This window comes from Melopsittacus undulatus, chromosome 6, assembly GCF_012275295.1.
Source record: "Melopsittacus undulatus isolate bMelUnd1 chromosome 6, bMelUnd1.mat.Z, whole genome shotgun sequence".
Lineage (NCBI taxonomy): Eukaryota > Metazoa > Chordata > Aves > Psittaciformes > Psittaculidae > Melopsittacus > Melopsittacus undulatus.
Window position 1 is genome coordinate 12,606,211 of NC_047532.1, and position 13,986 is coordinate 12,620,196.

General features: G+C 42.4%; 1 protein-coding gene across 5 annotated transcripts in view; it reads right to left on the bottom strand.

The window, feature by feature from the left end:
* The window catches only part of FGGY (FGGY carbohydrate kinase domain containing), a 329,262-nt gene that overhangs the window by 155,448 nt on the left and 159,828 nt on the right, over positions 1-13,986 (bottom strand). The window lies entirely within an intron of this gene.

Consider the following 13,986-nt stretch of genomic DNA (forward strand, 5'->3'; position numbering starts at 1 on the left):
GGAAGGAAATAAATGGTAATTGCATTCTTATGTCTGATTGTTTCAAAAGTAGGAGTATGAGACTCCGAGTTACATATGAGTACGTAACTCCACCCTCTGCAGGAATTGCTGGGATTGTTGCTTAGGAGTGTGATCCAAACATGAGACTTTTACCTACACTCTGTTGCAATCATGGAAATATGATGGGATGTTCTAATTGACGCCTTGTCCTCATCATCGTGACGTATAGTGAAAAGTCGTCATCATGTTGCGAGATGCAGGACTGGCAAGTTAGGGTGGCAGATAATTATTCCATGGACTGCAAACATTTCCCTTTATGGAATCCCAGCTATTGAGGGTCAACAGCTAAGAAGCAAGCCCATTTGCACAACTCCACCTGCTAGAGCTATGTGTAGTTGCTGAGAGCCCAGGGACCTCAAACTAAAACTGTGTAAGTGCAAAGAAGGAAGCGTAATGTACAGCAGTTAAATCATATGGAGGCTATGGGGGGTTTGGAACATCAGACGTTTTAATTTGCGATTTGGTATTGCAAGTGTTTTCCCTTCCCACTGGAAAGTTAATTTATCATAGAGGAATACATGGCACTTGGACAGTATCACAGGCTGGTCATGTTCTTCCTACATTCACTTATTCTCAAGCAGGAGGAAATCAGTGTCACCAGTGATGAGGGTTGGCATTGTGAGATTGTTATCTCATACCATGTATAGACTCACAGAATATCTCAAGTTGGAAGTGACCTATGAGGACATACTCCTGTTAAAGGGAACCAATTCAGAGACTGAGAGTAAGGCTAAAGATCTCAGTGGTCTTTTTGGCCTTTTAACCATGGCCTTTTCAAGGTAATCTGTATTGTAGTAATGGCCCATAATATTACCTTCATTTGTAACCTGTTGCCTTATTTATTTCACAGAACTTTGCACAGAGCCCAGGACCACAGAGGCTTAGTGACTGCAGCTCCTCCCAGCTCAGCTTTCAGAATCCATCCCAGCCATTTGCAGCTTGTGCAGCATGCAGAAACCCACCCTGGTACTCTGGGTTGAGCAGCAATGTTCTTATTACACCCACTCAATGTCCTTTACATTGGGTAACAGGAAACCAGGGGATGAAACAAGCTATTACTTTCAGTTTCTAAGGTCCTGAATCTGTAAGCTGTAGTTCTAGGGGGGTATCTGCTCTTTGACAACACTTCCTATATTACGTTTCAGCCAGGAAGATGGATGTACCTTAGTTAAAGTGAGTCATTCACTGAACCTAGGCCAAACTTCGAAGCAAATCTGGGCCGGTTGACTGCCTCAGGAGGAAACCTGCGTTTTGCATGAATTAGATGTGAAAATAAGCAGAGCCTGACTGACATCTTTGAATTCCAACTGGAAGGGTAAAACCCAGCAACCATGAGCCTCAGGCATGAAAAAAATGAGGAGGGGAAAATGAGGCTTCCTGTCTCCCCTCCAAGAGCCAGAGAGACACATGTTACTCAGAACTTAGGGTAAATTGTTAATTATTTATACACTAATTAAGCAATGTTTATAGAATGTCTTACATATGTAAATTGCTGTAAATACGCTTACATTTTTCCTGCAGTCTCCAATTAAACCAACTTTCATTATAGAGCAAAACAATTCCATACCAACTTGTTACACCAGTTCTTTAGCCAGGCAGCTTTTTAGCTAATGGTCCCGGCTCAGACTGCACGATTGTATTTCTCTGTGGAGCTTTCTGTCCTGGTTTGTAGTTGTTTTAATTCCATCACAGATCACATTCTGTTTAATGATAATTTGATTTTGCATTGCAAGACCCAGATGTACATTAGGGGGTCACAACCTTTCCATTTATCTCTTAAAGTAACTATTTTTTCCCCAAGTTCCATCGGGTTAAAACAGTTAGCAATTTTTCTCCTTGAAGTGTCCCTTCAGCTTGGCCAAGATATATAATAGATCAGTGTAGCTACAAATGCATTACAACATTAGTCATCAATTAGGTTTAAACCATCGCTGCAATATATCATTGATCTCGCTTGCTGTAGCACTATTGTGAACATTTAATTTTTTAAAGGCATCTTGGTTTTTTAACCTGATGGCTGCAGCCCCCTTTTGTCTCCTGTGCAGACATCTCCTTAAGGAACAATAAAAATTAGATTTGTTTGACCTGCACTCAGGGTTCGTTTCAGCGAGATGGATTTTAATTGCTCTGCCCAGTCTACCAGACAGCTTTCATGTAATATTCCAGACATTTACGCACTGTCTTTTCCCTTGCTGTAAGCAGGTGTGTGTGCCCACAAATGCCTGTAAAGCAGCGCTTACAATTCGCTTCACATCTCTGACAATCCTCTGGGAAATTGCTTACGCTGAGATATCACTGGCATCAAATTAAGGGCTCCCGTCATTGCCACTTCTCTCCTCCTAATACCATTTTCTTTTGTCTTTGAGATTTATCTTTCTGGGTGGCTAATTCCAAAAGGACTTTGCTGAGGACTGTGTTCCTTGTGCTTGGGTTGTCATCACGCAACGCAGATGACTCACCTCTGCATCTCCCAACAGCGAGAACGTGTACAGAGCCTTACCTGTCTCTCCCAAAATCCCCATTGTCCTTCTACCATTTGCAATACATTTGACTTAAATGAATGATTTGAAAAGGTTCCTGTATAAGACAACTAAAACCGAGAAGCACATCTATGCCACAGTCGTTCACTATCTTGAAGGATCTCTAACTTCAATTAGCAAGTCACGCGAGCAAGTTATCACAGCATTGACTCAGAGCCCGAAACAAACACTCTGGCTTCCCTGCCAGCTGGGAGTAGAGGCAAAATGAGCTCACGTTTGCCCACGATGAACCTTATTTGCTCCAGCTGCTCCATCAGGGAGAGTAGAACCTCACGCAGAGTTCTCTCGCTGCTGACTCTCCTCTTCCACGGGTGATACAATCTGAAGATGAGGTCCTCTCTTTTTCTTCCCCTTCCTAAAAAGGAAGATTTGGCTGTCCTGTGAGTTACCAAATCAGCACGAAAATATGGGCCTCCTAAGCAGTTATTTGTGCCTACAGCTGGTTCTGGTCTCCTCTCTGTTGGACACACAGATGTACTTAATTCCCATTTGTGCTGGATGCCTATTAAAAGAGCAAATCTGCAAGAGAGGAGGGTCTCCTCTACCATGTCAATGGAAGTGAAATACGTAAATCTTCTGCATGCTGAGGGTGAATGTACGCTTAAAATGCTTGGGAGAACAGCTGTGAAAAAGAATAAGCAGTCTGTGTTCTGCTGTGAAGTGTCACTGATCCAACATGCAGAGCTGATTCTCATACATGAGGGTTGTAAGTATATTGTGCTTACTCCATTACACTGCCTGCTGCTTCCATGTGGGGGTGATTCCAAATGCTCAGCTTCTCAGACAGCACAAAGAAAGGAACAAACCTGGCTTCTTCCACCACAGTGTAGCCAGCATGGGTCACAGCCGTGAAGGACAACTGGGTTGGAAAGAACAATTCCAGTTAGAAGGCCCCATGCAGTGAGTGGAGGTGGAGATCATGATGAGCCACAGGGAGCTGTGGAGGAGCTGAGGGAACTGCCTGTCTTTCCAAGTCTGGGAAACCATAAGAGCGATTGATATACCATTTCTTTGTGCCGCTGTTTTCCTCCCCTTTTATCTGGCAGAGGTGAGTCCCAGTCACTCAAGAGGCATCCTGGAGTGAGGCTGGGATATGGCAAGAGGTGAATCAAAAAACATGTAAATAATATTAAGGGTTCTGTTGTGGAAGGAAGTCCCATTTCCTTTCCCTAGAACCGAGCAGAACTGCACCCTTTACCAAAACCCACAGTCCAACTTCAAAGTGTGAAGTACAACTGCACAGTCTTCCACCTGCCCTGTGTGAGCCAGCACCTGAGCCCCATGGTAAACTGCACAGAGTGTTTCCCTCTGGTCAAGAGAGAGAAGCAGCAGAATGTTAGATGTTGCTTATGGCATCAGTGGAAGAAATTCAGATGCTACACTGCAAGAAGCCTTAGAAGACTTTTACATGATACAATAACAGCAGTGACATCAGGAAAGAGATGGGAGGTCCAATGCACTTTTCATATGAACATATAATTCTTGAATTGATATTCCGTATATCCATCAATAACACACACCGGTATTTTTCATTTGTCTCACAGAAGCACTGAAAATCAGAACACATTTATTTCGTACCAAATAGAATGAGAAATAAGAGCAGGTTTCAACACTCAAATACACATTTCTAAACCTCCGTGGACCAGATGCAGCAGAGCTGGAACACTCAACAGCTGTAATGTGCACCTAGGAGTCACATTTGTTCAAGAAAAGTCACATTACTTACATTAATTGGATGCGTCCAGCTCATCCTGAGTCCACTTAAGCCTTGGCAAACCTCTAGCTCCAAGGCATAATGAAAGTATTAATATAGATATTCCTTTATATTATCCCATTTATATAAACGACTCCCACCTTTGCAACCTAATAGTTATTCTTTGGAACCCAGAGAGCTATTGACTCATATCTGGACCAGGATGCCAAAACCTCCTAAATTTAGAGATGTTTGGAATGAAAGTTTGGTTCAGGCCCATCCACAACAGCAAATTAAACGCAAGTCATCATCTGTGCGAGCGACATTTTCAGCATGTCCCGGGCCTGGCGGGAGCTGAAATTCCTTCTCCCAGTAAGATTTACAGAATTTGCACATTGAAAAGCACTGAGGTAAACCATGCTCTGAGGGCCAAGTGCATAAATTAGACCTGTCCCCTCCCTTCAGTAAATTACATCCCTACACGCTGTAGGTTGGCTAACTGTGCTTTTGGCAAGTTGGGCGAGTCTGTGTGAGTGTGTGTTAACAGAAGGGGGGGTTGTGTCATACCCATGCGTTTACATTCTCTTTTCGAAGGCTCTGGTGCAAGGAATATGTTGTACATCATTTTTGCCCTCCATTCACATCAGATACTAGATTAAACAGGAAAAAAAGTGTAATATTAAAAGTGTTGGCACATATTGCACTTTCTCAGCAGAAACTGTGTCACTTGTACATTGCTTCAGTTTAAATTACATAGGTCAAGTTAAGGGCAGCAAGAAGTGCTGGATTAGCATCTTCAGACACCGAGGTCCTCTCCTCATCCACAGAACAAGATCTCCTCATTCAGATCAAGAGATGTCAATGAAAGCTTCATGCACAGCACTTCTTCCTTGGGAGGCACTTTGATTTCCTCAGTGCTCACCTATTCCTTGAGCCCTCATCCACTTACATGGCAAAACAAACTGACCAGTTGGCATGATGAGAAGGGGACTGACACTCTCAAAGTGCTCTTTAAACACTGTCAAAATTTTCATGAGCTGCATATTTGCAGTAGTCCATGTACCTGTGAAATAACTGAATCACCATCTTCCATGTGTCAAAGTGATGCCATTTCTGAGCTGTTCCATCTTCCTCCCACAGATCTGCCACATTTTAGGTAGAATGCATGGCCTAAAAACCCAAATATGTGCTGCAGCTCACACTGGCTCTTGGTGACTTCTAAAAATGTAACACAGTGAATGGCACTAGGAAACCCACACACTATCCCAAGGGATGCAGCTTGCACTCCAGGCTTTCAGCCTTCCAAACTGGATTACCTGAGTGAAGCTTTTCTCTATGACCTGAAGAACCAGCAGACTTATTTCTAACTGAGGGCTGAAAGCCTCAGATAATCTGATGACATGAGAAGTGGGGCTATGTGAGGAATGGAGAACATGGAATGACTTTGGGTTGAATCACAAAAGAACTGGATATTGTGCATACATCTTCTCCTGAATTTCCAGTTAATTCATCCTCTTGGGAGGATTCTCACTCAGCCAAGCTCTCCTCCTGCAAAATTCCTTGGTATCCCATTTTCCAGGCTGCCTGATACCTCTGCTCCTCCTCAACTTCTTTTCAGAAGGTCTTTCCACAGATCCATGTCATTCCAGCACTGTGGCACTCCTCAGAGTCCCTTTGAGCAACTGGAAGATCAGCTACTTCTTTGCACAATCTGTTCAGGCTCTTCCTACCATGTCTTCAGCCACTCCGTGTCTCCTGTGCAGGGTGAGGGAGATGAACAGCAGAAGCAGTTGCAGGAATGCCTGGACAGAAGGTCAAAGCTCAGTTCCTTCTCTTAAATCCCCTGTGTTCACCTCTTAGCAAACAGAACTGTTCCAGAAATGAGATCCAGAAATTATTTCATTCCACAAATGAAAGTTGCAGGAAAGGTTTCCCCTCATTCCAGTTCTTTCCAAAATTAAATCCAAGAAAACAAACTGTTAGGGGCTGAGTTGGCAGCAGGGAAAATCTATGTGTCTGTGTCCCAGAGCATTCTGTCCTTTCCTTTTGGCACTGCATGTTCAGCCCTGGGTTGGATGTGGCCACTGGCTGGGAGGTGGATTTACCTGAAGAGGGAAAGAAAGCGATGACAAATAAAGCTCCCTTTTCCGGTTCCCTGTTAGTATGCAACAAGAGGAGATCTGGAATCATTCAGTGAACCTTCTCCCCACACCTCTGGACCACCCAGCCCTGCTACTCTGTACTGTGCTGGCCCACCAGTAGCAGAAGCCCAGGGGCAAAGCTGACAGAGGCTTAGGGACAAGTCTGCTTCTTTGGTGTCAATAGAAGACCAATCCCAGAGCACCAGCCCCAATTGCAGCAGCTCCCTCCTTGGCTTTTCCTCCTGTTTCCTCCTGTGCCTCATCTACAGAATGAGATCTGCTGCTTCACGGTCCCTTTCCTCCTCCACTTCATTAACAGCTCCCAAAACACAAGCTTGCATGCAATTCCCAGACACGTGGCTCTGGAGACTCTCTCCAATGTGCACACAGTTTAAAAGAAATACTTCTTCTTATGCCACCCTGTCCCATGGGAAGTTATTATTGGGAAATTACAGAACTCGAAGCAACTACAGCGAACTCATGGTGGGAAATCCAACAGTATTGGAGCATTCAGTGCTCAGAGTAATCTCCTTTGCTATGACTGAGCAGCAATGTACCTGGCATGGCCTGAATAGAACAGAATGGTCTTCTGAGCACACTGCAGAAACTGCTGCTGCAGTTATGCAAATCCCAGAACTTCTGTTTCTGTAAATGAAGGTTTTCCAGGAGAGAACACTCAGAGGCGACAGTCATGTGCTCTAGAATGAACAGGAACCGGGAAATTCAGAGTCTAATCCCAGCTCCACTCACAGGCAGGAACTTTGGCTCCCTCGGCTTCCACTTTCCATCATAAGACCAAAACGATAATAAAAATCACAATGAAACCAATAGGGAAATATTTGCATAATTATTTAGCATGTATTTGCATGTTTTATATGTTAAACAATGGATTGTGCCTTTACTCACAATCTCAGGACAGATAGGGAAGTAGAAAGTGGGTAGGAGAGCAGGAACAAAACCTAATACATATTGACATAAATTCAGTTCCATAGAAAAACAAGGCAAAATGTGTATTTAAGAGAGGCTAAATACACAAAGAGTTAGAGCAAAAAGTCAGGGAGTTCATAGTGGAAACATAGGCTATGACACAGAAGGAAGCATGGAAATAATTGTGGAAGAAGCCAGTAAATGGGTGGACTGGGCTGGAAATACCGGTAGAGCTGAAGGCAGTATTGTGACAGGTGTACAAACGATGATGGTGATGAATACGTTTTCAGTTTGGGCAGTGATGAAGTGTGACTCCTGCTGACTAAGGGTGAAACAGCCCAGACGGTGACTGTTAGATTCTGCTGCTCCAGGGCAAGAAGCATCTGAGTGCATCTAAACCAAGGCCTTGGAAATAACGCAACCTGTGTGAGCGCTATCTGCGGATCTCAGCCACTGCCAAAGCAGTGCTCAGAGCCAAGCACCTGCCTGAGGAAGATATTGCTCCACAGCTCTTTGATACAGCACATTTACCAGCAGGTTCAACCAGTAATTCATTGAAACCTGTATTCAAGTCAATAGGCCAAACCCATGTGGGAATAATTGTGAGTCACATCGTTGCAGGAGCGGCATCCCTGCCCTGAGCCCATCCCAAAGTTGTTCCCATGGCATCCCATGAGGGTCTGCTACAGCTCGGGTTCTTCATCTGAAATATCCAGCTCTGTCTCATATGGGACATTTATTGCTTTGATCTTTAGACCCCACTTTATGTGGACATGCCAGATGAGGTATCCTGAACACTCAGACATCCGCAGAGACAGAAATACCAACAGAAATTAATGCAGAGAGATGTCACCTTGGCAAATCTAACGTGCTGTGTCCTTTGTGCTTTGGCAACTTTCAGATGAGGCTGGTTGTATGATTTGTTGAATTACAATCAGGGACAGGCTGATTCAAGAACATGGATATGGAGGTAAAGAGGAGTTGGGGTTTTCATACTCAATGAAGTAAAATGATAATTACTTATTAAGAGAAAAATATGTGATAGATGCCTCTGGCTGTAAAATTCTTAGGAGCATCAAGAGCTACAGGTTACAAAGAAGAGACATAAAGAACAGATTAATCCAATCATGGGAAAACAGCAAGAAAAGCAGCTGGTTCAGATTCATATTGACAAAACTCTGGCTGGCTTCCAAATACACCCTTCCCACCCAGAAATAATTTGGGCTTGAAAGAAGCATAAACATCCCTTATCATTCCATATCATTAATTGCCCTTTCTACTTGGTGTCCAAATGCAGAATGTTAACATCTGAAGTCAAATACAATGTGGTCCTTATCATCGGAAAGTAACTACACCCTTTGCCTCACAGAACACTCCTTGGGGTTCATGTGGGGAGAAGTATGACTTGCCATATGGAAAACATCAGTCAAAATACAGTATTTTTCTCTTATATTAGGAGTAATTCATGATCTCCCACTAGTTCTTGCCATAAAAGCAAGGAAAAGTGAGGTTGTTTAAGCATTCTCTGGTCTCAGAGACTGAATGGATCCCCATCCAGTTTCACTGCAGGCTGGTGTAGTCTTTCTCATTGAGAAATGCACATTTAGCCATCTATGAATTCCATACATGTGTTTAGTAAAAGGGGACATTGTGCTACCGAAGGAGAACATAAGCCAAAGATGTTCTATCATCCATATCCTATTAAAGGTCAGACAGAGCTCTTACCTCAGTGCTACAATGTGACCAGAAACTTAATTGAAACTATAAGAAAAGGTTATTAATAAAGAGATGAAGCCACAGTAAATTTAATACAGCTCACAGAAGGACTTTTGCTAGAAAGAGAAGGTTATATAGATAGATAGGCCTTTAATTAAGGTGTATTGCTGGGTTAAGTGTAAATTTTCCAAGCAAGCATGAAGATAGAAAACTGGTAATTGCTTCCAATTTATGTTATAAAAATCAGTCATATTCATTTTACTTCCTATGACAGCCTTACTTCATTCTAAGGTTCATTCACTTAATTGAAAGGGAGAATTCTTTGAGTAAAAACATCAGGAATTGAAGAGAGAGACAGCCAGACAGCGAGAATTGAACGACCAGCACTTTAAATGAAATCATTAAAGTCCCTCGTCCAAGATTCTCAATAGATTCATGTTTGCTGTCCTCAAGGGATATTTATTACCAAAGCTGAGTAGGAAAAGATTGGAAATTATATCAGAAAAAAGTCTCTAATGGCCTTCTTGAAAATTGAATCTGAAGAACTCCCTGTTTCTATTCCTATCATCATTTTTCCATGGCTCACCATTAGTATAGACTAGAAACTCTAATATTTCTTTCTCTGAACACCTCTTGTAACAATGGTATAAGTTGGGGAAGTGTAGAAACTAAATTTGCTTCCACCATATTCTCATCTTATACTTGTTCACAGCCCAGTTACAGGAGGGAGTATGCTCAAAGACAATCCTAAGTATTCAAGCAACTCTGCATAAATCAGCCTCGGAAAAAAGCCTCACTAAACTGATGAGTCTTTGTGGATTTGGGAGTTATCCAGTTAGTGATAAGGAAACAATAGGTGGAGGTTTAAGTGGTAAATAACAGGCAGTAACGATAAGAGCTAACATTTAAAAGTAACAGTCCTGGAGAATACAAGTAATCCACAAGACTAATATACTGGTTGTCTGCTATTGAATAGTAAATCTGCATCTCTCTGGCAGATAAATTTGCCTTAAAAAAGAAGATTCTGAGGGGGGTTGTTTAGGATTTCAGTGTAAATATTCACACAGCTTCAGTCACATAGAATCGCAGAATGGTTTGGGTTGGGAAGGACCCTAAGATCATCCAGTTCCAACCCCCTGCCATGGACAGGGACAACTCATACTAGACCATGTCATTCAAGGCTGTATCCAGCCTGGCTTTGAACACTGCCAGGGATGAAGCATTTACCACTTCTTTGGGCAACCTGCTCCAGTGTCTTACCACACTTTGACAACTGCCTACTCTCCTTCCCCTGGCAAAGACCAGCACAGGGCAGGCTGGTTCCACAGTGACTGTCACTGGAGAAGAGATATAATTCTGTGATTATAATCAAGCAAGGTGCTCTAAATTTTAATCTGCCAAAACATAAATCAAAATAAGTGCCTCATGAATACATTCCTGGCATGGGCAACTGGGTTCTGCTGCAGATAAATGCATCAGCAACATTGTACCCAAGTCTTTCTGGGATCCATTTAAGCAACCAGTTGAAAAGGATCCATAGCAGAAAGAGGACTATAAAAGTGAGGAAAGCTGAGGCAAAGACAATGACAAGTCGCACAGAGCTAAATCTGCCTGTCAGAAGTCAAATGATGTTAAAGAAATTACTCTATGGATGGTTTTGGTCTACGTGTCTGATTTCTGGAGGGGAGTAACAAGGGCTATTCCTCCATCAATGGATGTAAAGAGCAGGTTAAAATGTCTTGGTGCTAATCATTCAGCAAATATAAAATAATCATTTTGTGAACGTATTTAATGCTTTCCATTTTCAAAGTGATAAGCAAGCTATAACTAATGAAACAGCAAGGTTAATGAAAAGCTCAGATGTTGGGTTGCTAATAGAAACAGTAATAGACTGAACGAATTATCTTTAAACAATTCAAGATAAAAACACCAAAACGTGCCTATATTCACCTGAAAGGAGTGAGAGCTTGATATGTTGAGAATATTAAAGCTACCAACAATACATTTCTATCTGTCAGTGAGAAGGGAAGATAGAGCCCCAGAAAGCCCAGGGAGGATTAGGGAGAACAGTAGACAATTGACAGTGAAACAGAGACAAAGCTGGGAACAGAACTATAAAGTGCTTGAGGAAATCCCTAAATCCGTTGGTATTAAAGCATTTACAATGACTTTTCAATTTCGTGACCAGCCTCACTATCAGGAAGGTTCTGTCATTTATGGCAGTGGAAGCAGGATCAGGTCTCTAAGTCAGTAAGTTAAAAAGGCTTTAGTGATGTTTGAAGTAGAAACACACTTATGGTGATTTGCTTAAGAATGATACAGCTCATGGCTACTAGTAGGCCTTAGTTGTGCCTACAGAAACAAGTTAAAGCAAGGTAAGAACTGAATCACTGAAATAACCCAAGTGCACAACCAAACTGAAATAAAACCCGGAGGGGTGTCTGTTGTCTTTATCCCAGCTTATTTCCATGAACTAATTTAAATCCCAGCTCCACATACAGTTGGGCTGGCAGCAAAAGGGACGGTAACCAACAGCATGAGGGCAGACATGAACTTACAAGAGTAGAAGGAACTTCTTAGAGTGTTTTTATTGTTTTGCTTTTGTTTTGAGTAAATGTAAAATAAGCTGCCTCCAGGAAAAGAGAACTAAGTTAACTTCCATTTTCCAAGGAACATCCAGGCACTTTCCACAGGCTTCCCGGAATGTTGTGTGTTCTCACCATACCTCACACTTCTCACTAATTCTGAGAGGGACAGAGCAAGCATATTAATTTGGCACTAAAAATCAGTTCTGATAAACCTCCATATTTCCTAGGAATTAAGCCCTTAGAAGCACTTCTGTGGCATCTAAAATAGAGCAAGACGTGAAAGACTGGCAAAAGCTGAAGAAATACACTGGAAACTTCCTTTGCTTTCAGTAAGTCCAGGGCTAGATAAAGTGTAAGAAGTAAGGAACAGAACTGTGTTATCCAGGGAAAAAATATCCATGATTCTTAACCAGAGGGACAGACCCAGGCATGTTTAACTGGAAGTATCCCCTGTCCTACTCCATACCAGTTTCTACTTCTGCCAGAGCTCTTATATCACATCTCTATTATGTAGTGCTTCTGAAAGGACACAGCATACATAGAAAAACATAGCCATTAAGATCAGCTTCATCGCTCCCTCTTCTGTATATGATGCCTCTGTTACTTAACCATTTTCCCTGTTCGTGTGCACTGAAGAAGCCATGGAGCTTTGCATCCCAGTGCTCAGCCAGACACAAGAAGGTACTGTCAACCCATCTGGTCCAGGAACCATTTCTCAACATCCTTCCCCCATTCTCACTCCTGCCATTTCTGTATCTCTGCGTCTTTTCATTTGGATCTTTCTCTTTCATTTTTAAACCTGGGGGTAGCACCTTTTTCTCTAAAGCCCGCTGCAAAGCATCTTTCCCCATGAAAAAGTCACCCAATTAGCCAACATGCTGCATTTCTTCTTAGAGAGGGATGAACTCATCGCTCTTTAGTTTCATAAGCACTGAGACAAAAGAAACCTACTTCCCACTCTGCCTTTACCATGTGGACTCTGATACAAGAGAATAACAGACTTCCACCTACATCCTGGTCATGAGTCTGGTTTCCTTAGAAAACTTGCCTAAAATAATTCTAGCAGCACGTATCTTCATGAACAAAAATATGATGTTGACCATTCCCATGCAGGGGCTTGGAACTAGATGAGCTTTAAGGTGCCCTCCAACCAAACCATTCTGTGATGCTATGTTGAAATATCTTTGTAACCATTCAGGTCATTCCATCCAACACATTCTTTCTGGAGAAAGCTGAGCACAATAACTAAAACAAGATAAGAAGAAAATCTGGCAATGAACAAGCCAGCAACAAGGCACAATTGCCTAAAATAAGGACACAACTCATGAAAAGCTTGGATCTTCTTCCTGACACATCTTTCTCTTTGACCAGCATTGTGGGTCTTGAGGGATTTATTTCTCATTGAAGAAGTTACAGTATATCTCACTTCTTTTTCACCAGTCCTGTTCATAAAACAATGATTTTCCAGATTTCTCAATCTACTATAGGAAGAAAAAAGAAGTTTCCAAAATCAAGTATTACTCAATGCTAAGCAATATGGTAATAAATCTTAGAATGTGGTCTTTGTCAGGACCCAGCCCAAACCCCTGCAATGTCTATGGAAAGACTTCAGTCAGGCTTAGCAGTCCTCAGCTATTAGTTCAGACTGCAATGTGGATAGTGCAAAGGGAAATAACTGGGTCTTCACTTGGCCTTTTCACAAACAAGTGTCAGCAACATCAGTGGGAATCACGCACAAGCAGGCATGGGTGTAAAGCCATTACTGTGTCTACATCAGCTTATGTAGCAGATGTCGTACCTAGGACAACGTACCCCGTACACTGCCACTCAGCACAACTGCTTTTAACACATAACAATCTGCAAGCACCAGAATGGCAAACATCACTGAGTGATGCAACAGGAATAGGCTCAACATGCAAGCTGAAACCAGGGCCAGGCAGGACCCTTCCACTTTCTCTCTAGCTTTGCTGATTCCTTTTCCCTTCAAATCATGAGTTTTATTCCAGAATTACATATTCATCAATCTTCTGGAAAAATCTCTACTAAACATTTTCACCATATTCCAGTATTTAAAGGGTGGCTACAAAGAAGGTGGAGATTCCCTTTTTACAAGGAGTTACATGGAAAAGATGAGGGGTGATGGGCACAAGTTAGTCCTGGGGAGATTCCGACTGGACACAAGAGGAAAATGTTTCCCAATGAGAACAATCAGCCATCGGAATAATCCTAGGGAAGAGGTGGATTCCCCAACACTGGACACTTTAAGATTCAGTTGGACAGCATGCTGGGATGTCTAGTTTAGGTCATGCTTTGCCGAGAAA